The sequence below is a fragment of the Carcharodon carcharias genome, chromosome 30, assembly GCF_017639515.1.
Source record: "Carcharodon carcharias isolate sCarCar2 chromosome 30, sCarCar2.pri, whole genome shotgun sequence".
Lineage (NCBI taxonomy): Eukaryota > Metazoa > Chordata > Chondrichthyes > Lamniformes > Lamnidae > Carcharodon > Carcharodon carcharias.
In genome coordinates this window covers 15,892,284-15,914,852 of record NC_054496.1, presented here as the reverse complement: position 1 = coordinate 15,914,852, position 22,569 = coordinate 15,892,284, and the positions used below count along the sequence as shown (strand labels likewise).

Sequence of the window (22,569 nt, the reverse complement as noted above, 5' to 3'; positions counted from 1 at the left end):
GTTGAAGTCACTGCCCAGAATGACCGGCCTGGAGGTTGCCAGCAGCAGTGGGAGCTGCTGAAAAACCTCCAGCCGCTCAGCCCCTTGTGACGGGGCGTACTTGTTAATTAACCGGATTGGAGCATTCTTGTACATTACGTCTGCTACAAGGAGGCACCTGCCCACCACCTCCTTAACCTGGGAGACGGTGAAGCTGCCTCCCCACAGCAGAATACCCAGGCCGGAGGAACTAGAGTCATTTCCTCCCGACCAGATCGATGGCCCATGGGACCACCATCGTGACCATTGCCTGTAGGAGCTGAGGTGCGGTATCGCTCCTGCAGAAACAACAGGTCAGCTTTGACCTTGGCAAGGTAGTCCAAGGTCGCAACACATTACGTAGTAGATTTAATGCTACGCACATTTATGGATACAATCTTTAAACCCATTTTAAAGCAGTTAGTCTCTTACCAAACCTGTTGTCTCTGAGAGTTCCAGACCTTTGGTCTGCTCCTTCATGCCCGTGGTGTGCTCAAATTGCCTCACTTTAGATGGGCTGAGGAAACCATTCTGAACCTCCCCATTGGCGGTGTTCTGCTCGGGTGGCATCTGGGGGTCCGTGCAGAGAGCGGGGTTTGAAATGACCTTCGTTGGAGAAGCTTCTCCAATCCTCTCCCCCTCTGGGGTGTTGCTGCTCCCAGCTTCCCGGAGCTGGGGTGCGCTGAGCGCCTCACTTCTCCCAGATTCCTGGGACTGGGGTACACTGGCCTCTTCGGGTAGTGGGCAAAGTTGGGGTGCGCTGGTCTCCTCATTGTCTCCAATGTTCTGGAGCTTGGGTGTCTCGTCCTCCAACTCCCTAGCGTTTTGCCACTTCTTCTGTCGGCGCCACCCTGGCCCTTCTTCGTCCGAAGAGCTGCTGCTCTTGTTATCCATGTCGGATGGGAGATGCCTCTTGCCTCTTGACTGGGAAGTGGCTTGGTTACTTTTTAGCCCCTTCTTCCTTTTGGCTTTCTTCACCAGCTGCCACTCCCCCTGCTGCTTTCCCACTGCTGCCTCCTCCTCCTCCATTGATTCGCTCTCCTGAGGAGTGGGAGGTTCAGGGGGCAGTGCTGTTGATTGGCTGTCTGTTGCCCCAATCTTTTCCTCCACCTTATCTCTCTCTGTGTCCTCCTTTGTCCTGTTGTTCTCCCTGGGGGCCTTGGTGGTTGGAGTGACACGAGGCATTTCTTCTGCTTCCCCCTCGTTGGCTTTGGCTGCCTGTGCATAAGTATGGCAACATTTGGGGCAGGTCTTGTAGAGGCGACTTGCCTCACCACACAGGTTGCAGCACTTAGCCTGTTTACAGTCTTTTGTCTGGTGCCCTTCCTGTTTGCAGTTCTTGCAGAGGATGGCGCTGCAGTTGGCTGCCCCATGACCAGCCTTGCCACATGAGTGACAAAGTTTGGCCAGCTTAAACAAGGTAGCCACGACTTCCCCCAATAGTGAATCTGGAAGGAGAGTGGAAGATGGCTCCCTTACCGTCGGTCTTGAGCGTGACCTTAACCTGGTGTTTACATGTCCAGATCCCCAAATCATCTCTAACCGCAGTGCAGTTCCCAACCTTATCGAAGTACCTGGTAAGGAAGGTGAGCACGTCAGCGACCAGGACGAAGGGGTTGTACAGATGCACCGGTGCAACCCATTCTCGTTGCAACAGCAGAGCAAAGAGCGGCTCCGCTATCAGGATCTTCATTTCTGGCAGGTCTTTCTTTTCCTCAAACACCTTTAGGAGCTTGATGCAAGCTGACACTTGCTTGAACGTCACATCAAAAAATCCAGCGCTGGGGAAGTCCTGTAGGCAGTAGATCTCCGCAGCCTCGAAACCACACAGCTTGACTAGGATCCTCTTGGTGAAGAAGGTCCGATCCATAGCTGTTCCTTCCTCGCTGCCCTTCACTATGACTCGGATGGTGTTAGGTACCCCATAGTAAGGGGTTCGACTGGTTATAGCCATTGCTCGATGACCTTTCCCTGGCAGAAATCCGATCAAGGTCTCTCCACTGCCAAGTAAGTATGGCTCTGCCAGCTGCCACTTCCACTGCTGAGTTTTTCCAGTCATGCCAGCACTATTTTATGCCGCCAAGTTCAGTATCATAGTTAAAAACGAAAAAACTGCAGATGCTGGAAATCCAAAACAAAAACAGAATTACCTGGAAAAACTCAGCAGGTCTGGCAGCATCAGCGGAGAAGAAAAGAGTTGATGTTTCGAGCCCTCATGACCCTTCAACAGAACTAGGTGAATCCAAGGAGGGGGGTGAAATATAAGCTGGTTTAAGGTGGGGGGTGGGGTGGGGAGAGAAGTGGAGGGGGGGTGTTGTAGGGACAAGCAAGCAGTGATAGGAGCAGATAATCAAAAGATGTCACAGACAAAAGGACACAGGTGTTGAAGTTGGTGATATTATCTAAATGATTGTGCTAATCAAGAATGGATGGTAGGGCACTCAAGGTATAGCTCTAGTGGGGGTGGGGGGGGGAGCAGAAAAGATTTTAAAAGAATGGAAATAGGTGGGAAAAGAAAAATCTATATAAATTATTGGAAAAAACAAAAGGAAGGGGGAAGAAACAGAAAGGGGGTGGGGATGGAGGAGGGAGTTCAAGACCTAAAGTTGTTGAATTCAATATTCAGTCCGGAAGGCTGTAAAGTGCCTAGTCAGAAGATGAGGTGCTGTTCCTCCAGTTTGCTTCACTGGAACAATGCAGCAAACCAAGGACAGACATGTGGGCAAGAGAGCAGGGTGGAGTGTTAAGATGGCAAGTGACAGGGAGGTTTGGGTCATTCTTGCCCATAGCTGATACTTAACATGCTGTAAGTCAGTTGTATTTGCACAACTCACCCCATAGTACACAGGACATAAACCTACTTGGGTATGACAAATCTAAACATACATGGCACCTTAAAAAGCAGAAAAGAAATAACTGTTACACAAACACGGTCACAAATTAAAGGCATAGCAAGGAATCCAGAGAAGTGCAGGACAAGCAACTTGAATAAAAGCAAAATACTGCAGATGTAAGAAATGTGAAATAAAAACAAAACGGTAGAAAACTTGGTGATGCTAACAGTACCTGCAACCATAAAAAAAACAACTGAAATAACATATGAACTGTTTGTAAACAATTCATAAACTAATTCCATTTTTTGACCACATTAGAACCCCACAAAAGCAGGGCAACAAAAAATTAATTTAAACTCAGAATGCTTCTCTCCACGGAAATCTTTAGTAAAAGGCGAAAGATTTATACGATCTGAAGAGAAACCAGAGCATACTGAAATAGATCTAGCGACTCTTCGAACTCAAGCGGCTACATCCTCTTTAACATTGTACTGAGTTCCTGGCACCAATAGCCAAAGAAGATGAACTACTGCAGATCAATACCGCGTGAGGGAAAGTAACTATAATATTCAATTTCTGTGATAAATGCGGTCAAATCTGATGTTTTATTGCTTTTGGTTTGCAAAGGGCTCTGTAGAATGTAATGGGTATGTAAATGAGTTCTGAGCTCTGTGTGGGCAGGTTTTACAGTGACGTGTACAATTATTACTTCCTGCAAGTTTATTTTGCACAATCATCGTCTTGTGTTTGGACATATTCAGGCCAAAGGGACATCTCGAGGGCAACTAGGGATGGGCAATTAATGTTGACCCGGCCCACATGCCGTGAATGAATTAAAGAAAAGGTGAAAATGTTGGATCAGGACATTGAGCAAACAGTATTTTAGTTGACGCAGCGAGCCATTAACACAGTGAGAGAAGATACAGAGATCAGAGCATAAGAGCAAAATATTGCGGATGCTGGAATTTTTTCTCTCTCTCCGCAGATGCCGTCAGACCTGCTGAGTTTTTCCAGCTATTTTTGTTTTTGTTTCAGAAATCGGAGCTCTGCATTCAAAGCAGAAAGACAGGGGAATCACTGTCAAATCTATGTAAGCAAAGGCACTTCCCATCTTCTTTCCCTAAATAAGATGTTTTCCTAGGCTAAATAGTGCTCTTTTTAGGGTTTGTGGGAAAATAAGTAAATGATGGAAAAAGTAAGTGAATTTTAAACCAGGTAACGTGATATAAGATAATGCAATGGATCAAATGGACACAAAAGATTATGAGCACAGTTATTCAGAGGTAAGGTCACACTGAAACTAACAGATCCCAGAGAGATGAGATTGAAAAAATCACAAAAAGTTTACAGATTATCTGAAAATGTCAAAGTAAATGTCATAATCATGGTACGAGCAATGAAAACATTTCGAGCTTGATATGTGTGTTATTTATTGTAGAGGTAGCTTTGGTAGATTCATAAGTCTGCATGATTCATATTCCTCTTTGTGAAAACCATAAATAAATAGATTTACATGTTAAAAAACATTTAAAGGGGCAGGTTACACAGTGGCAAAATAGCACGGTTAACAAGTAATTAAAGGGGAAGGTTACTCTATAGCTTGCACCATCAGAGACTGGGTGGACGGTCAGGGAAATGTATTTTCCAGTACCCGGATGCATAGGTGATAGGAAAGATGTCTCACCAGCCTGGATTGGGAAAATGATGACAGTGCATCGATACCTGCTAGCAGTGGGCAAGACGTGGGCTTGGACATTTTGCTCCTTGTTTGAATAGGGGGAGACCAGAACTAGGAACCAACTATATATATAGACTGTCACTTATAATAGGGAATTCAGGAGAAACCTCTTAAGCCAGAAGGGTGATGAGAGTGTGGTTGAGGTAAATAGCATGGAGGTACTTCAGGGAGAGGTAGATCAATACATGAGGGAAAAAGAAACTGAAGTATATGCTGAAAGGGTAAGATCAAGTAGGCTGGGAGAAGGCTCATGTGAAGCATAAACACCAGCATTGACCTGTCAATGCCAAATTCCATGCAGCATATTCTATAGAAAAAGATATAGAGAAATATAGTCACCGACAGTTACTTAAGGAAGGGAACCATATGGAAGTTTCATCATTGATGTGACTTGGTCATAGATTTCCAGTCTGTTGACTGATTTTTAAACAAAATATATACTTTATTCAGAAAATATCTGAACGAACAATACAAAACATTTCAAAATGGCCATTACAAAAAATGTAATCATATTCAGCTTTTCCACATAGATCATGAGGTGCTTCAATACAATCAATAAATATTACAGACATTTCAACATGGTCATTACAGACAGTCAGTGCAATGGTATTTGAGTTATCGACATAGACTATGTAGCATTCTGAGGTGCTTCAGTACAATTATAATACATTCAGTATTCACTGCAGAATTCCTTCTGAGTCGTACAGCTCGAGGGGTCTATACAATTCCCAGCCCCTCGGTGCACTATGGCTGAAAGGTCTTAGACAGCGACCTTTCCCCATTGTGCCTTTGCGGTGGCTGCCCCAAGCTCTAGTGCGTCCCTCAGCATGTGGTCCTGGAGCTTGGAATGTGGCAGTCTGCAACACTCGGTCGGAGACAACTCTTTGCACCGGAAAACCAACAAGTTTCGGGCAGACAAAAAAGTGTCTTTCACCGAGTTGATGATCCTCCAGCTGAAACCAGATAAGAAACATGGTCACAAATTAAAGGCATAGCAAGGAATCTAGAGAAGTGCAGGACAAGCAGCTTGAATATAAGCAAAATACTGCAGATGTCAGAAATGTGAAATAAAAACAAAACGCTGTAAAACTCAGGGAGGTTAGCAATATCTGTGATCACAAAGAAAGTGGAAATAAAATATCAACCGCTTATAGCAATTCACAAGCACACAAATCTATTCTGTTTTTTGAACACATGAGAACCCCAGAAAAGCAGGGCAACAAAAAATTAATTTAAACTCAGAATGCTCCTCTCCACGGAAATCTTTAGTAAAAGGCGAAAGATTTATACGATCTGAAGAGAAACCAGAGCATACTGAATTTAATCCAGCGATTCTTCGAACCCAAGTGGCTACATCTTCTTTAACATTGTACTGAGTTCCCGGCACCAATAGCCAAAGAAGATGAACTACTGCAGATCAATACCGCGTGAGGGAAAGTAACTATAATATTCAACCTCTGTGATAAATGCGGTCAAATCTGATGTTTTATTGCTTTTGGTTTGCAAAAGGCTCTGTAGAATGTAATGGGTATGTAAATGAGTTCTGAGCTTTGTGTGGGCAGGTTTTACAGTGACGTGTACAATTCTTACTTGCTGCAAGTTTAATTTGCACAATCATCGTCTTCTTGTGTTTGGACATTTTCAGGCTAAAGGGACATCTCGAGGGCAACTAGGGATGATGTTAAACAAAAACAGAATTATCTGGAAAAACTCAGCAGGTGTGGCAGCATCGGCAGAGAAGAAAGTTTTTCCAGGTAATTCTGTTTTTGTTTAACATCATCCCTAGTTGCCCTCGAGATGTCCCCTTAGCCTGAAAATGTCCAAACACAAGAAGACGATGATTGTGCAAAATAAACTTGCAGCAAGTAAGAATTGTACACGTCACTGTAAAACCTGCCCACACAGAGCTCAGAACTCATTTACATACCCATTACATTCTACAGAGCCCTTTGCAAACCAAAAGCAATAAAACATCAGATTTGACCGCATTTATCACAGAAATTGAATATTATAGTTACTTTCCCTCACGCGGTATTGATCTGCAGTAGTTCATCTTCTTTGGCTATTGGTGCCAGGAACTCAGTACAATGTTAAAGAGGATGTAGCTGCTTGGGTTCGAAGAGTCGCTGGATCTATTTTAGTATGCTCTGGTTTCTCTTCAGATCGTATAAATCTTTCGCCTTTTACTAAAGATTTCCGTGGAGAGAAGCATTATGAGTTTAAATTAATTTTTTGTTGCCCTGCTTTTGTGGGGATTTCATATATTTGAAAAACAGTGTTCATTTATGTCTTTGTGAATTGTTAGAAGGCTGGTGTCGATAGAACATAGCCTTGCTTTTCCCATGATTTACCTTGTCACCCGTGGCCAGTTCAAACTGGTCGCAGATGTGGAGTAGTCTGCACACGGACAGCGGATCCGAGCAGCAGAAGACGGCGACATCGTCCATGTACAGGGAGGCTTTGACCTGACTGACCCCACTGCCTGGGATTGTCACTCCTCTTTATGCCTGCATCCTTCCTGATGGACTCAGCAAAGGGTTCTATGCAACACATAAACGGGACAGGGGAGAGAGGGCAGCCCTGCCTGACTCCAGATTTAATAGGAAAGCTATCTGATTCCCACCCATTGATTGAGACTATGCTACTGATGTTATAGTAGAGCAGTTGGATCCAATTGCGAATTCCGTCCCCAAACCCCATTTTGGAGAGCACATCCACCATGTAGGTGTGTGATATTCTGTCAAAGGCCTTCTCCTGATCCAGGCTGATGTGGCAGGTATCTACACCCCTGTCCTGTACATAGGCAATCGTATCCCTGAGCAGCGTGAGGCTGTCAGAGATCTTCCTGCCCGGCACAGTGCAGGTCTGGTCAGGGTGGATCACCAATTCCAGAGCGGATTTGACCCGATTGGCGATGACCTTGGACAGAATCTTATAGTCCATATTCAACAGTGAAATGGGTCGCCAATTTCTAATTTCCTCCCTTTCCCCCTTGTGCTTGTAGATGAGGGTGATAATGCCTTTCCTCATGGATTCTGACATACTGCCGGCCAGGAGCATACTCTCGTACACTTCTAGAGGTCTAGGCTGATCCAGTCCCACAGAGCCGAATAGAACTCCGCCCTCAAGCCGTCGCTTCCAGGAGTTTTACTCTTCTCAAAGGACTCAAGGGCTTCAGTCAGTTCATCAGGAGTTAGCGGTTTGTCCAGACTCTCCCGTGTACTGTCGTCTAAGACCTCCGTGATAGAGGACAGGAAGGACTGGGAGGCCGTGCTGTCTGTGAGCTTCACGTCATACAATCCGGCATAAAAGGATTTGCTGATCCTCAAAATGTGGGACTGTGATGACTTTACTGAGCCATCTTCTTCCTTCAGGCTGCTGATCACAGAGCTCTCTCTGTGTACCTTTTGGAAGAAGAAACGTGAGCACGTCTCATCCTACTCCATGGTGTGGACTCTGGAATGGAAGATGATCTTGGAGGCCTCCGAGGCAAAGAGCGAGGCTTGCTGTCTCTCCACCTCTTGGAGTTCCTCCTTGACATCGACCCCCATCGAATGCAGCCAGAGCAGATTCTGCATGTTCTTCTGGAGTTGGGACATTTCCCTCTGTTCCTTTCTAGCTTTCTGGATGCCTTTGAGGATGAAAAACCTTTTGATGTTTTCCTTGATCGCTTCCCACCAGTGTGTCAGTGACTCAAAGTTGGGTTTCACGGTTCTCCAACCTTTGTAATCCCTCTTGAGCTCCTCAATGTTCTCTGGGGTCAGCAGTTGCACATTTAGCTTCCATGCCCCTCTGCCTACCCTCTGGTCCTTCTCTAAGTAGCAGTCAGCCAGTAGGAGGCAGTGGTCAGAGAAGAACACCGGCTTGACGTCGGTGGATCTGACTGCGAATGCACGGGACACAAACAGGAAATCTATCCTGGAACGGATGGACCCGTCTGGCTGTGACCAGGTGTATCTATGCTGCGCTCCGTCTGCAGGGTTGCTGAAGATGTCATGCAGCTTGGCATCCTTTACTGTTTCCATCAGGGATCTGGACGTAGCGTCCAATCTGCTTTCGGCCCTGCCGGATCGTCCAGCCGCATCGATGATGCAGTTGAAGTCACTGCCCAGAATGACCGGCCTGGAGGTTGCCAGCAGCAGTGGGAGCTGCTGAAAAACCTCCAGCCACTCAGCCCCTTGTGACGGGGCGTACACGTTAATTAACCAGAGTGGAGCATTCTTGTACATTACATCTGCTACAAGGAGGCACCTGCCCACCACCTCCTTAACCTGGGAGACGGTGAAGCTGCCTCCCCACAGCAGAATACCCAGGCCGGAGGAACTAGAGTCGTTTCCTCCCGACCAGATCGATGGCCCATGGGACCACCATCGTGACCATTGCCTGTAGGAGCTGAGGTGCGGTATCGCACACTCCTGCAGAAACAACAGGTCAGCTTTGACCTTGGCAAGGTAGTCCAAGGTCGCAACACATTGCGTAGTAGATTTAATGCTACGCACATTTATGGATACAATCTTTAAACTCATTTTAAAGCATTTAATCTCTTTGCAAACCTGTTGTCTCTGAGAGTTCCAGACCTTTGGTCTGCTCCTTCATGCCCGTGGTGTGCTCAAATTGCTTCACTTGGGATGGGCTGAGGAAACCATCCTGAACCTCCCCATTGGCGGTGTTCTGCTCGGGTGGCATCTGGGGGTCCGTGCAGAGAGCGGGGTTTGAAATGTCCTCTGTTGGAGAAGCTTCTCCAATCCTCTCCCCCTCTGGGGCGTTGCTGCTCCCGGCTTCCCGGAGCTGGGGTGTGCTGAGCGCCTCACTGCTCCCAGATTCCTGGGACTGGGGTACACTGGCCTCTTCGGGTAGTGGGCAAAGTTGGGGTGCGCTGGTCTCCTCATTGTCTCCAATGTTCTGGAGCTTGGGTGTCTCGTCCTCCAACTCCCTAGCATTTTGCCACTTCTTCTGTCGGCGACGCCCTGGCCCTTCTTCGTCCGAAGAGCTGCTGCTCTTGTTATCCATGTCGGATGGGAGATGCCTCTTGACTGGGAAGTGGCTTGGTTACTTTTTAGCCCCTTCTTCCTTTTGGCTCTCTTCACCAGCTGCCACACCCCCTGCTGCTTTCCCACTGCTGCCTCCTCCTCCTCCATTGATTCGCTCTCCTGAGGAGTGGGAGGTTCAGGGGGCAGTGCTGTTGATTGGCTGTCTGTTGCCCCAATCTTTTCCTCCACCTTATCTCTCTCTGTGTCCTCCTTTGTCCCATTGTTCTCCCTGGGGGCCTTGGTGGTTGGAGTGACATGAGCCATTTCTTCTGCTTCCCCCTCGTTGGCTTTGGCTGCCTGTGCATAAGTATGGCAACGTTTGGGGCAGGTCCTGTAGAGGTGACTTGCCTCACCACACAGGTTGCAGCACTTAGCCTGTTTACAGTCTTTTGTCTGGTGCCCTTCCTGTTTGCAGTTTTTGCAGAGGATGGCGCTGCAGTTGGCTGCCCCATGACCAGCCTTGCCACATGAGTGACAAAGTTTGGCCAGCTTAGACAAGGTAGCCACGACTTACCCCGATAGCGAATCTGGAAGGAGAGTGGAAGATGGCTCCCTTACCGTCGGTCTTGAGCGTGACCTTAACCTGGCGTTTACATGTCCAGATCCCCAAATCATCTCTAACCGCGGTGCAGTTCCCAACGTTATCGAAGTACCTGGTAAGGAAGGTGAGCACGTCAGCGACAGGGACGAAGGGGTTGTACAGATGCATCGGCGCAACCCGTTCTCGTTGCAACAGCAGAGCAAAGAGCGGCTCCGCTATCAGGATCTCCATTTCTGGCAGGTCTTTCTTTTCCTCAAACACCTTTAGGAGCTTGATGCAAGCTGACACTTGCTTGAACGTCACATCAAAAAATCCAGCGCTGGGGAAGTCCTGTAGGCAGTAGATCTCCGCAGCCTCGAAACCACACAGCTTGATAGGATCCTCTTGGTGAAGAAGGTCCTATCCATAACTGTTCCTTCCTCGCTGCCCTTCACTATGACTCGGATGGTGTTAGGTACCCCATAGTAAAGGGTTCGACTGGTTATAGCCATTGCTCGTTGACCTTTCCCTGGCAGAAATCCAATCAAGGTCTCTCCACTGCCAGGTAAGTATGGCTCTGCCAGCTGCCACTTCCACTGCTGAGTTTTTCCAGCATTTTCTGTCATGCCAGCACTATTTTATGCCGCCAAGTTCAGTATCATAGTTAAAAACAAAAAACTGCAGATGCTGGAAATCCAAAACAAAAACAGAATTACCTGGAAAAACTCAGCAGGTCTGGCAGCATCAGCGGAGAAGAAAAGAGTTGATGTTTCGAGCCCTCATGACCCTTCAACAGAACTAGGTGAATCCAAGGAGGGGGGTGAAATATAAGCTGGTTTAAGGTGGGGGGTGGGGTGGGGGGTGGGGTGCGGGGGGAGAGAAGTGGAGGGGGGGTGTTGTTGTAGGAACAAGCAAGCAGTGATAGGAGCAGATAATCAAAAGATGTCACGGACAAAAGAACACAGAGGTGTTGAAGTTGGTGATATTATCTAAATGAATGTGCTAATCAAGAATGGATGGTAGGGCACTCAAGGTATAGCTCTAGTGGGGGTGGGGGGGTGGGGGGGGCAGAAAAGATTTTAAAAGAATGGAAATAGGTGGGAAAAGAAAAATCTATATAAATTATTGGAAAAAACAAAAGGAAAGGGGAAGAAACAGAAAGGGGTGGGGATGGAGTTCAAGACCTAAAGTTGTTGAATTCAATATTCAGTCCGGAAGGCTGTAAAGTGCCTAGTCAGAAGATGAGGTGCTGTTCCTCCAGTTTGCGTTGGGCTTCACTGGAACAATGCAGCAAACCAAGGACAGACATGTGGGCAAGAGAGCAGGGTGGAGTGTTAAGATGGCAAGTGACAGGGAGGTTTGGGTCATTCTTGCGGACAGACCATAGCTGATACTTAACATGCTGTAAGTCTGTTGTATTTGCACAACTCACCACATAGTACACAGGACATAAACCTACTTGTGTATGACAAATCTAAACATACATGGCACCTTAAAAAGCAGAAAAGAAACAACTGTTACACAAACACGGTCACAAATTAAAGGCATAGCAAGGAACCCAGAGAAGTGCAGGACAAGCAGCTTGAATAAAAGCAAATTACTGCAGTTGTGAGAAATGTGAAATAAAAACAAAACGGTAGAAAACTCAGTGAAGCTAGCAGTACCCGCGATCATAAAAAAAACCGAAATGTCACTTGAACTGTTCGTAAACAGTTCACAAACACATAAATCAATTCTATTTTTTGACCACATTAGAACCCCACAAAAGCAGGGCAACAAAAAATTAATTTAAACTCAGAATGCTCCTCTCCACGGAAATCTTTAGTAAAAGGCGAAAGATTTATACGATCTGAAGAGAAACCAGAGCATACTGAAATAGATCCAGCGACTCTTCGAACCCAAGCGGCTGCATCCTCTTTAACATTGTACTGAGTTCCCGGCACCAATAGCCAAAGCAGATGAACTACTGCAGATCAATACCGCGTGAGGAAAAGTAACTATAATATTCAATCTCTGTGATAAATGCGGTCAAATCTGATGTTTTATTGCTTTTGGTTTGCAAAGGGCTCTGTAGAATGTAATGGGTATGTAAATGAGTTCTGAGCTCTGTGTGGGCAGGTTTTACAGTGACGTGTACAATTCTTACTTCCTGCAAATTTATTTTGCAAAATCATCGTCTTTTGTTTGGACATTCAGTTGACAATTTTGGATCAGCACATTGTGCGAACAGTGTTTTAGTTCATACAGCGAGTCATTAACACAGTGAGAACAGATACAGAGATCAGAGCAAAAATAAAAATACCTGGAAAAACTCAGCAGGCCTGGCTGCATCCGTAGAGAGGAACACAGTTCACGTTTCCGCGTCCGTATGATTCTTCAACAGAGATCAGAGCTCTGCATTCAAAGCAGAAAAAATGGGAATCACTGTCAAGTGCACCATTTATTTCATTGTGTCTTGAAGAATTCATTCTGACATATTTATATTTACAGTTAACCATATAAACTATGCTTGACCTATCATAGTCAAGTATTTTAACTGCTGATCTATACATAATGGTCTTGAATTTCCACCGTTACCGGCCGGGCGCAAGCAAATTATTGGGCTGAGATGGCAGAATGTTGTGTAAGGGACTGATGTCCATTAACACATTGTGGCTAAATGCCCTCAAACATTTACATCTGTCAACCTATCCTCTGCCCCCTCGTACCTCCACCAATAAAACTGGCCTCCCCACCAAGTTACAAAGTGCAACTGTTATGGACGAGCTTCCTGTAATTGTGCTTAGAGGCACTCTTAATATTATGCTTGTTGGGAAGATATAATAATTTTAATAATGTTATTGGAGTTTATTGTAGAGTAATAGTGGGGTCTGTGTCTATGAGTTAATGTCTGTGTGTGTGAGTGTGTGTGTCTGAATTAAAGGCAGCTAGTCTTGAAGGCTTTGATGTGTCAGGAGATGAGCTAGGTTTGAAATGTTAAGTAAGTAACTATAGGTGTAAAGAGAACCTTTGCATTTTTAAATAAACCAGAATGGATTGATTCAAAGGAAGGGCTGAATTGTTTCAAAAACAAAAATTGCTGGAAAAACTCAGCAGGTCTGACAGCATCTGTGGAGAGAAAGTCAGAGTTAACATTTCGAGTCTGTATGACTCTTCATCAGAACTAAAGAGAAAAAGAAATGTGGTGAAATATAAGCTGTTTAAGGGGCATGGGACAGGAAAAGCTGAATAGAGGGCCAGTAATAGGTGGAGGCAAAGGAGAGATTGCCAAAGATGTCATAGACAAAAGGTCAAAGGGGTGTTGATGGTTGTGATATTAGCTAAAGGATGTGCTAATGGTGATATTAAGAGTGGAAAGCAGGAAGAGCAAGTGACAGATGGCCCTGGTGGGGATGGGGTGGGGTGGGGTGAGGGGATCGAAAGAGGCTGAAAGGTGGGTATAAAACAATGAATGGAAATAAATTTTAAAAATAATAGAAATTGGTGGGAAAAGAAAAATATATTTTAATATATATATAATAAAATTAATAAAAATAAGTAAATATATATATAATTATTAGAAAAAGGGGATCCAAAAGGGGTGAGGATGGAGGAGAGAGTTCATGATCTGAAATTGTTGAACTCAATATTCAGTCCGGAAGGCTGTAAAGTGCCTAGTTGGAAGATGAGGTGCTGTTCCTCCAGTTTGCATTGAGCTTCACTGGAACATTGCAGCAGGCCAAGGACGGATAGGAGGGCATGAGAGCAGGGTGGAGTGTTAAAATGGTAAGCGACAGGGAGGTCTGGGTAATGCTTGCGGACAGACCAAAGGTGTTCTGCAAAGCGGTCACCCAGTCTGTGTTTGGTCTCTCCAATGTAGAGGAAACCTCATTGGGAGCAGCGAATGCAGTAGATTAAATTGAGGGAAGTGCAAGTGAAGTGCTGCTTCATTTGAAACTAGTGTTTGGGTCCTTAGACAGTGATAGAGGGGAAGTAAAGGGGCAGGTGTTGCACCTTCTGTGGTGGCATGGGAAGGTGCCATGGGAGGGGGTTGTGCGTAGAAGGTGATGGAGGAGAGGACCTGGGTGTCACTGAGGGAATGGTCTCTATGGAATGCTGGTGGGGGGGGGTGAAGGGAAGATGTGTTTGGTGGTGGCATCATGCTGGAGTTGGCAGAAATGGCAGAGGATGATCCTTTGAATGTGGAGACTGGTGGGGTGATAAGTGAGGACAAGGGGGTGCCTATCATGGTTCTGGGAGGGAGGAGAAGGTGTGAGGGCGGATATGCTGGAGATGGGCCAGACAAGGTTAAGGGCCCTGTTAACCATCGTGGGTGGAAAACCTCGGTTAAGGAAGAAGGAAGACATGTCAGATGAACTGTTTTGGAAAGTGGTATCATCGGAACAGATGAGATGGAGGCAAAGGAACGGAGAGAATGGGATGGAGTCTTTACAGGAAGCGGGATGTGAGGAGCTGTAGTCGAGGTAGCTGTGGGATCGGTGGGCTTGTAATGAATATTGGTGGACGGTCTATCACCAGAAATTGAGACAGAGGTCAAGGAAGGGAAGGGAAGTGTCAGTGATGGACCATGTGAAAGTGATGGAGGGGTGGAAATTGGAAGCAAAATGAATAAATTTTTCCAGATCCAGATGAGAGCATGAAGCGGCACTGAAGCAGTCATCGATGTACCAGAGGAAGCAGGTTATCCATATATGAGGAAAAGAGATTTAAATGCTTTCTCTTTGCAGGCCAGGAGCTTTCTATTGCATTTTTCCCGCACAAAACCTGGTCACCTGGCAAGGAGCCAATTAAAATGCTGTTGTCAGGCAGCTCCTTTTGTCCAGGACTCCTTTCTGCGTGATCCTGTCTTTCATGGCATACACTGTTCCAAAGCTGCAACATTGTATATATCTCTCATCCTATTCTAGTGGACATGTCTTTTAAACTGCAGCCATTGTAATTCTAAGCCACAGTCCAACAGAAAATAAAAAGGTATGTTCCTTACAAGGTAAAGTCCAAAGACATAGTGAAACAATGGGAATTTGCATTCAAAGGGGAAAATATGGTTAAAGAAGAGAAGGCTGTGTGCAAGGGAAGGCATTCTAAGATCTAAAAAATGTGTGAAATAAAAATAAAAATGCCTGGAAAAACTCAGCAGGTCTGACAGCATCTGCGGAGAGGAACACAGTTAACGTTTTGAGTCTGTATGACTCTTCAACAGAACTAAGTAAAAATAGAAGAGAAGTGAAATATAAGATGGTTTAAGGGGGGGTGGGACAAGTAGAGCTGGATAGGGGGCCAGTGATAGGTGGAGATTGCCAAAAGATGTCATAGACAAAAGGACAAAGAGGTGGTGATATTATCTAAGGACTGTGCTAATTAAGGGTAGAAAGCAGGACGAGCAGATTGGATGCTACGTCCAGATCCCTGATGGAAACAGTAAAGGATGCCAAGCTGCACGACGTCTTCAGCAACCCTGCAGACGGAGCACAGCGTAATACACCTGGTCACAGCCAGACGGGTCCATCCGTTCCAGGATAGATTTCCTGTTTGTGTCCTGTGCGTTCACAGTCAGATCCACCGACGTCAAGCCGGTGTTCTTTTCTGACCACTGCCTCCTACTGGCTGACGGCCACTTAGAGGAAGACCAGAGGGTGGGCAGGGGGCATGGAAGCTAAGCGTGCAACTGCTGACCCCAGAGAACATTGAGGAGCTCAAGAGGGATTACAAAGGTTGGAGAACCGTGAAACCCCTCTTTGAGTCACTGACACACTGGTGGGAAGCGATCAAGGGAAACATCAAAAGGTTTTTCATCCTCAAAGGCATCCAGAAAGCTAGAAAGGAACAGAGGGAAATGTCCTGACTCCAGAAAAACATGCAGAATCTGCTCTGGCTGCACTCGATGGGGATTGATGTCAAGGAGGAAATCCAAGAGGTGAAGAGTCAGCAAGCCTCACTCTTTGCCTCGGAGGCCTCCAAGATCATCTTCTGTTCCAGAGTCAGTTCCGTGGAGCAGGATGAGACGTGCTCACGTTTCTTCTTCCAAAAGGTACACAGAGAGAGCTCTGTGATCAGCAGCCTGAAGGAAGAAGATGGCTCAGTAAAGTCATCACAGTCCCACATTTTGAGGATCAGCAAATCCTTTTATGCCGGATTGTATGACGTGAAGCCCACAGACAGCATGGCCTCCCAGTCCTTCCTGTCCTCTATCACGGAGGTCTTAGACAACAGTACACGGGAGAGCCTGGACAAACCGCTAACTCCTGACGAACTGACTAAGGCCCTTGAGTCCTTCGAGAAGAGTAAAACTCCCGGAAGCAACGGCTTGCCGGCAGAGTTCTATTCGGCTCTGTGGGACTGGATCGGCCCAGACCTCTAGAAGTGTGCGAGAGTATGCTCCTGGCCGGCAGTATGTCAGAATCCATGAGGAAAGGCATCATCACCCTCATCTACAAGCAAAACGGGGAATGGGAGGAAATTAGAGATTGGCGACCCATTTCTCTGTTAAATGTGGACTATATGATTCTGTCCAAGGTCATCGCCAGTCGGGTCAAGTCCGTTCTGGAGTTGGTGATCCACCCGGACCAGACCTGCACTGTGCCGGGCAGGAAGATCTCTGACAGCCTCGTGCTGCTCGGGGATACGATTGCCTATGTGCAGGACAGGGATGTGGACACCTGCCTCATCAGCCTGGATCAGGAGAAGGCCTTTGACAGAATATCGCACACCTACATGGTGGATGTACTCTCCAAAATGAGGTTTGGGGAGGGAATTCGCAATTGGATCCAACTGCTCTACACTAACATCAGTAGCATAGTCTCAATCAATGGGTGGGAATCAGATAGCTTTCCGATTAAATCTGGAGTCAGGCAGGGCTGCCCTCTCTCCCCTTGTCCTGTTTGTGTGTTGCATAGGACCCTTTGCTGAGTCCATCAGAAAGGATCTGGGCATAAGAGGAGTGACGATCCCAGGCAGTGGAGGCACTCAGGTCAAAGTCTCCCTGTACATGGATGATGTCGCCATCTTCTGCTTGGATCCCCTGTCGGTGTGCAGACTATTCCACATCTGCGACCAGTTCGAACTGGCCTCGGGAGCCAAGGTAAATCATGGGAAGAACGAGGCCATGTTCTTTGGGAACTGGGTTGACCGATCCTTTGTCCCCTTCACCATCAGGGCTGACGGCCTGAAGGTGCTGGGGATATGGTTCAGAGGGACCAGGGCACGTGTTAGAAACTGGAAGGAGCGAGTGTCTATGGTGAAAAGGAAACTGGGCATGTGGGAGCGACGCTCCCTCCCCATTGCGGGTAAGAACCTGGTCATATGGTGTGACGCACTCTTGGTGTTGCTGTACGTGGCGCAGGTCTGGCCCATTCCACACTTTTGTGTGGTGGCGATCACCCGAGCCATCTTCCGCTTTATCTGGAGGTCGAAAATGGATCGTGTCCACAGGGACACGATGTACAAGCCTCTAGATAAAAGGGGGAAAAAGGTGCCCCACATTGCCCTCATACCTTTGTGTGTGGCTGCATCAAGCGGTGCATAGACCCTCGGTATGCAAACACCAAGTATCACTACATGCTGAGGTTCTACCTGACTCCAGTTTTACGAAGGATGGGTCTGGCCACGCTGCCGCGGAACACTCCAAGTAGTTGGACCGTGCCGTACCACCTGTCCCTTGTGGGAAAATTTATGCAGAGAAACACCTTTGACCACAAGTCCATCAGGCAGTGGTCGGCACGTAACGTCTTAAAGGACCTGAGGGAAAAGGAGAGGGTGGATCCTGTGGGATGGTTCCCTGAGCAGACTGACAAAGTCATTTGGCAGAATGCCTCATCGCCAGAACTTTCCAACAAGCACCAAGATGTAGCTTGGCTGGTGGTGAGAAAGTCCCTCCCCATCAGATCCTTCCTACACGCCAGGAGTCTCACCCCCTCTGCACGTTGCCCTCGAGGTGGCTGTGGTGGGGAAGAGACCGTTGTTCACTTCCTTGTGGAATGTGCCTTTACAAAGAAGGTCTGGAGAGAGATGCAGTGGTTTCCGTCGAGGCTCATCCCGAGCAGTTCTGTGACACAGGACTCTGTGCTCTACGGGCTGTTCCCAGGGACACACACCGAGACAAACATCAACTGCAGCTGGAGGATCATCAACTCGGTGAAAGACGCTCTTTGATCTGCCCGAAACTTGTTGGTCTTCCAGCGCAAAGAGTTGTCCCCGACCGAGTGTTGCAGACTGGCACATCCCAAAGTCCAGGACTACGTGCTGAGGGACGCACTAAAGCTTGGGGCAAAGGCCCAATGGCGAAAGGTCGCTGTCTAAGACCTTTCTTTCATAGTGCACCAATGGGCTGGGAACTGTTGAGAGCCCCTCGGGCTGTACAGCTCAAAATGAATGTCTGCATTGAACAGTAATTGTATTATAATTGCATTGAAGCACCTCAGAGAGCAACATGATGTATGTTGATAACTCCAATACCATTGTCTGATTGTCTGCATTGACCATATTGAAATAATTGTAATATTCATTGATTTTATTGATGCACCTTGTGATCTATATGTAAAAGTTGAATCTGATTATACTTTTGTGATGGTGATTTTGAAATGTTTGGAATGTTCTTCCAGATATTTTATGAATGAAGTATATTTTTCAAAACAAAAATAAATCACTGTCAATCCACTATTTATTTCATTGTGTCTTGAAGCATTCATTCTGACATATTTGTATTTACAGTTAACCATATAAGCAATCCTTGACCTATCTGTGGTCAGAATTTTAACTGTTGATCTATACATAATGGTCTTGAATTTCCACCGTTCCTGGCCAGGCCCAAGCAAATTATTGGGCTGAGATGGCAGCATGTTGTGTAAGGGACTGATGTCCAGTAACACATTGTGGCTAAATGCCCTCAAACATTTACAGCTGTCAATCTATCCTCTGCCCCCTCGTACCTCCACCAATAAAGCTGGCCTCCCCATCAAGTTACAAAGTGTACATGTTGTAGACGAACTTCCTGTAATTGTGCTTAAAAGCACTCTTAACATTATGACCCGCTTTACAGGTGCACCAGGAAGCAGTCATTTCCTGGTGTTTTAATCCACTTTTGGTGCACTTTTTAAACCATTTATCAGTTCTGAAACCTGAGTTGTATTTTCTGTTTCCTTTAATGCCTTTTATAGTGTCTGTCGTGTTAAAAAATTAAAGAAGAGCTTCCCAGATTACAGGTTCTTAAATAAGGACAGTGGAATCAGTTGAAACTTTTACTGAGTACTTAAAGAATACATAGAGTGAGATCATGCATCAGATGGTTCCCTGAGCAAACTGTTGAAGTCATTTGGAACAATGCCTCAACTTTCAAGAAGTAGTTTGACTGGTGGTGAGAAATGCCCTCACTGTGTAAGGAAGATATAATATTATTGGAATTTATTGTAAAATAGTGGTATCTGTGTCTATATTTACCTGGCAGGCAGATCTCTGACAGCCTCGCACTACTCAGGGATACGATTGCCTATGTAACGAGACAGGGGTGTGGACACCTGCCTCATCAGCCTGGACCAGGAGAAGGCCTTTCACAGAATATCATAAACCTACATGGTGGATGTGCTTTCCAAAATGGGGTTTGGTGAGGGAATCTACAACTGGATCCAACTGCTCTACACAAACATCTATGGCACAGTTTCAATGAATGGGTGGGAGTTGGAAAGCTTTCCAATTAAATCTGGAGTCAGGCAGGGTTGCGCTCCCCCCCCTGTTCTGTTTGTGTGTTGCATAGAGCCCTTTGCTGAGTCCATCAGGAAGTATCTGGGCATAAGAGGAGTGACGATCTCAGGCAGTGGGGTCAGTCAGGTCAAAGCCTCCCTGTAAATGGATGATGTCACCATCTTCTGCTCAGATCCGCTTTCGGTGTGCAGACTGATCCACATCTGCGACCAGTTTGAACTGGCCTCGGGAGCCAAGGTAAATCGTGGGAAGAACGAGGCCATGTTCTTTGGGAACTGGGCTGACCGATCCTTTGTCCCCTTCACCATCAGGGCTGGTGGCCTGAAGGTGCTGGGGATATGGTTCGGACGGACCAGGGCATGCATTAGAAACTGGAGGGAGTGAGTGTCTAAGGTGAAAAGAAAACTGGGCATGTGGGAGCGATGCTCCCTCTCCATTGTGGGTAAGAACCTGGTCATCAGGTGTGAGGAACTCTCGGTGTTGCTGCAGGTCTGACCCATTCCTCACACCTGCACTGTGGCGATCACCCGAGCCATCTTTTGCTTCAACTAGAGGTAGAAAATGGATCGTGTCCACAGGGACGCGATGTACAAGCCTCTAGATAAATGAGGAAAAAATGTGCCCAACATCACCCTCATCCTGATGGCCACCTTTGTGTGTGGCTGCATCAAGCTGGGCAGAGACCCCCGGTACACAAACACCAAGTAACACTACGTGCTGAGGTTCTACCTGTCCCTGGTGTTGCGAAGGATGAGTCTGGTCATGCTGCTGCGGAACACTCCAAGTAGTTGGACCGTGCTGTACCGCCCCCCTTAAACCATCTTATATTTCACTTCTCTTCTATTTTTACTTAGTTCTGTTGAAGAGTCATACAGACTCGAAACGTTAACTGTGTTCCTCTCCGCAGAAGCTGCCAGACCTGCTGAGTTTTTCCAGGCATTTTTATTTTTGTTTTGGATTTCCATCATCCACAGTTTTTTGCTTTTGTCTTAAAGAAACACGATACCCTGAAAAATGCAATTTAAAATGGGTTTTCTTAACTTCAGTTCTTTGTAGACAGCAGCTTCAAGCGTAGATGCTGAAGGCTTTTCACACGTTTTTAGGATCTTAGAATGCCTTCCCTTACACACAGCCCTCTCTTCTTTAACCATATTTCCCCCTTTGAATGCAAATTCCCATTGTTTCACTATGTCTTTGGACTTTACCTTGTAAGGAACATATCTTTTTATTTTCTGTTGGACTGTGGCTTAGAAATACAATGGCTGCAGTTTAAAAGACATGTCCACTAGAATAGGATGAGAGATATATACAATGTTGCAGCTTTGGAACAGTGTATGCCATGAAAGACAGGATCACGCAGAAAGGAGTCCTGGACAAAAGGAGCTGCCTGACAACAGCATTTTAATTGGCTCCTTACCAGGTGACCAGGTTTTGTGCGGGAACAATGCTATAGATAGCTCCTGGCCTGCAAAGAGAAAGCATCTAAAATCTCTATTCCTCATATCTCTATAAACTGCTCTTTCTCTCTGAGGAAACCCCAGTCAGAACGAAAAGGGGAAAAGCAATGTTAGAGACATTGAAAAGCAAGTGCTCAACCAGCGAACTACAGACTGAAAGTGCTGGTAGACCACCTCGTGTCATCAACAAGAACTGAAAGGAATTTGGAAGACATTGGTCAAAATCAACACTTTGAATCCTGTACTCTGGAATTGGTGCTATTGAACTGTTTTATCCCACTCTTAAAATCCATGTTTTGTGTGTCTTATGTGCCATATGTGTGTGTGTGTGTGTGTGTGTCTATTTGTGTGTGTGTGAATCAGAATGAGTGTATAGGGATTTAAGAAGGGGCTAGAGTTTAAGTTATAATGTTAGAAGTTAGCAGTGCGTATTTCTTTTGTCACTAGTTAAAGACAATTTGTTCAATAAACAGTTATTCACTTATTAAGTTTACAAACCTAGTGCTCGTATTTTATTAACCTAAATTAAACAGGTAGAATTGGGGACGATCTGGTGGTTTGGTCAAACTTTTCACATTTGTTGCAGCTCAGGGAGCAGTGGGGCTGATATTACAGTGCAGTATTCCCAGTGAGTCGATATTACAGCGCACTGTCCCCAGTGAGTCGATATTACAGCACACTGTCCCCAGTGAGTCGATATTACAGCGCGCTATCCCCAGTGAGTCGATATTACAGCGCACTATTCCCAGTGAGTCGATATTACAGCGCACTATCCCCAGTGAGTTGATATTACACCGCACTGTCCCCAGTGAGTCGATATTACAGCGTACTATCCCCAGTGAGTCGATATTACAGCACACTTTCTCTGGTAAGTCGTGACAACCCTTCTAATAATAAAAATCTCTCAAAGTACCAATTTTACCGGTAATCTTTGGGGAAAAAAACACACTGTTTCTTAACTCCTCCTGGCACAGTGAAATATTCCCATTGTTTCACTATGTCTTTGGACTTTACCTTGTAAGGAACATATCTTTTTATTTCTGTTAGACTGTTGTAAAGAACATATCTTTTTATTTTCTATTGGACTGTGGATTAGAATTACAATGGCTGCAGCTTAAAAGACTTGTCCACAGGAATAGGATGAGAGATATATACAATGTTGCAGCCCTGGAACAGTGTATGCCATGAAAGACAGGATCATGCCAGAAAAGAGTCCTGGACAAAGGGAGATGCCTGACAGCAGTATTTTAATTGGCTCCTTACCAGGTGATCAAGTTTT

At 46.0% G+C, this 22,569-nt stretch overlaps 4 non-coding genes across 4 annotated transcripts; 1 reads left to right on the top strand and 3 right to left on the bottom strand.

The window, feature by feature from the left end:
- Nucleotides 1–3,171: 3,171 nt before the first annotated feature.
- On the bottom strand, nt 3,172–3,284 carry LOC121271455. Its single transcript, XR_005941724.1, has one exon. It is a non-coding gene; the product is annotated as a U5 spliceosomal RNA (small nuclear RNA).
- Nucleotides 3,285–5,789: 2,505 nt separating this feature from the next.
- Nucleotides 5,790–5,903, bottom strand: LOC121271459. Its single transcript, XR_005941728.1, has one exon. It is a non-coding gene; the product is annotated as a U5 spliceosomal RNA (small nuclear RNA).
- An 829-nt stretch (nt 5,904–6,732) lies between these two features.
- Nucleotides 6,733–6,845, top strand: LOC121271453. The gene has a single exon (XR_005941722.1). It is a non-coding gene; the product is annotated as a U5 spliceosomal RNA (small nuclear RNA).
- A 5,051-nt stretch (nt 6,846–11,896) lies between these two features.
- On the bottom strand, nt 11,897–12,009 carry LOC121271457. Its single transcript, XR_005941726.1, has one exon. It is a non-coding gene; the product is annotated as a U5 spliceosomal RNA (small nuclear RNA).
- Between the last annotated feature and the right edge of the window lie 10,560 nt (nt 12,010–22,569).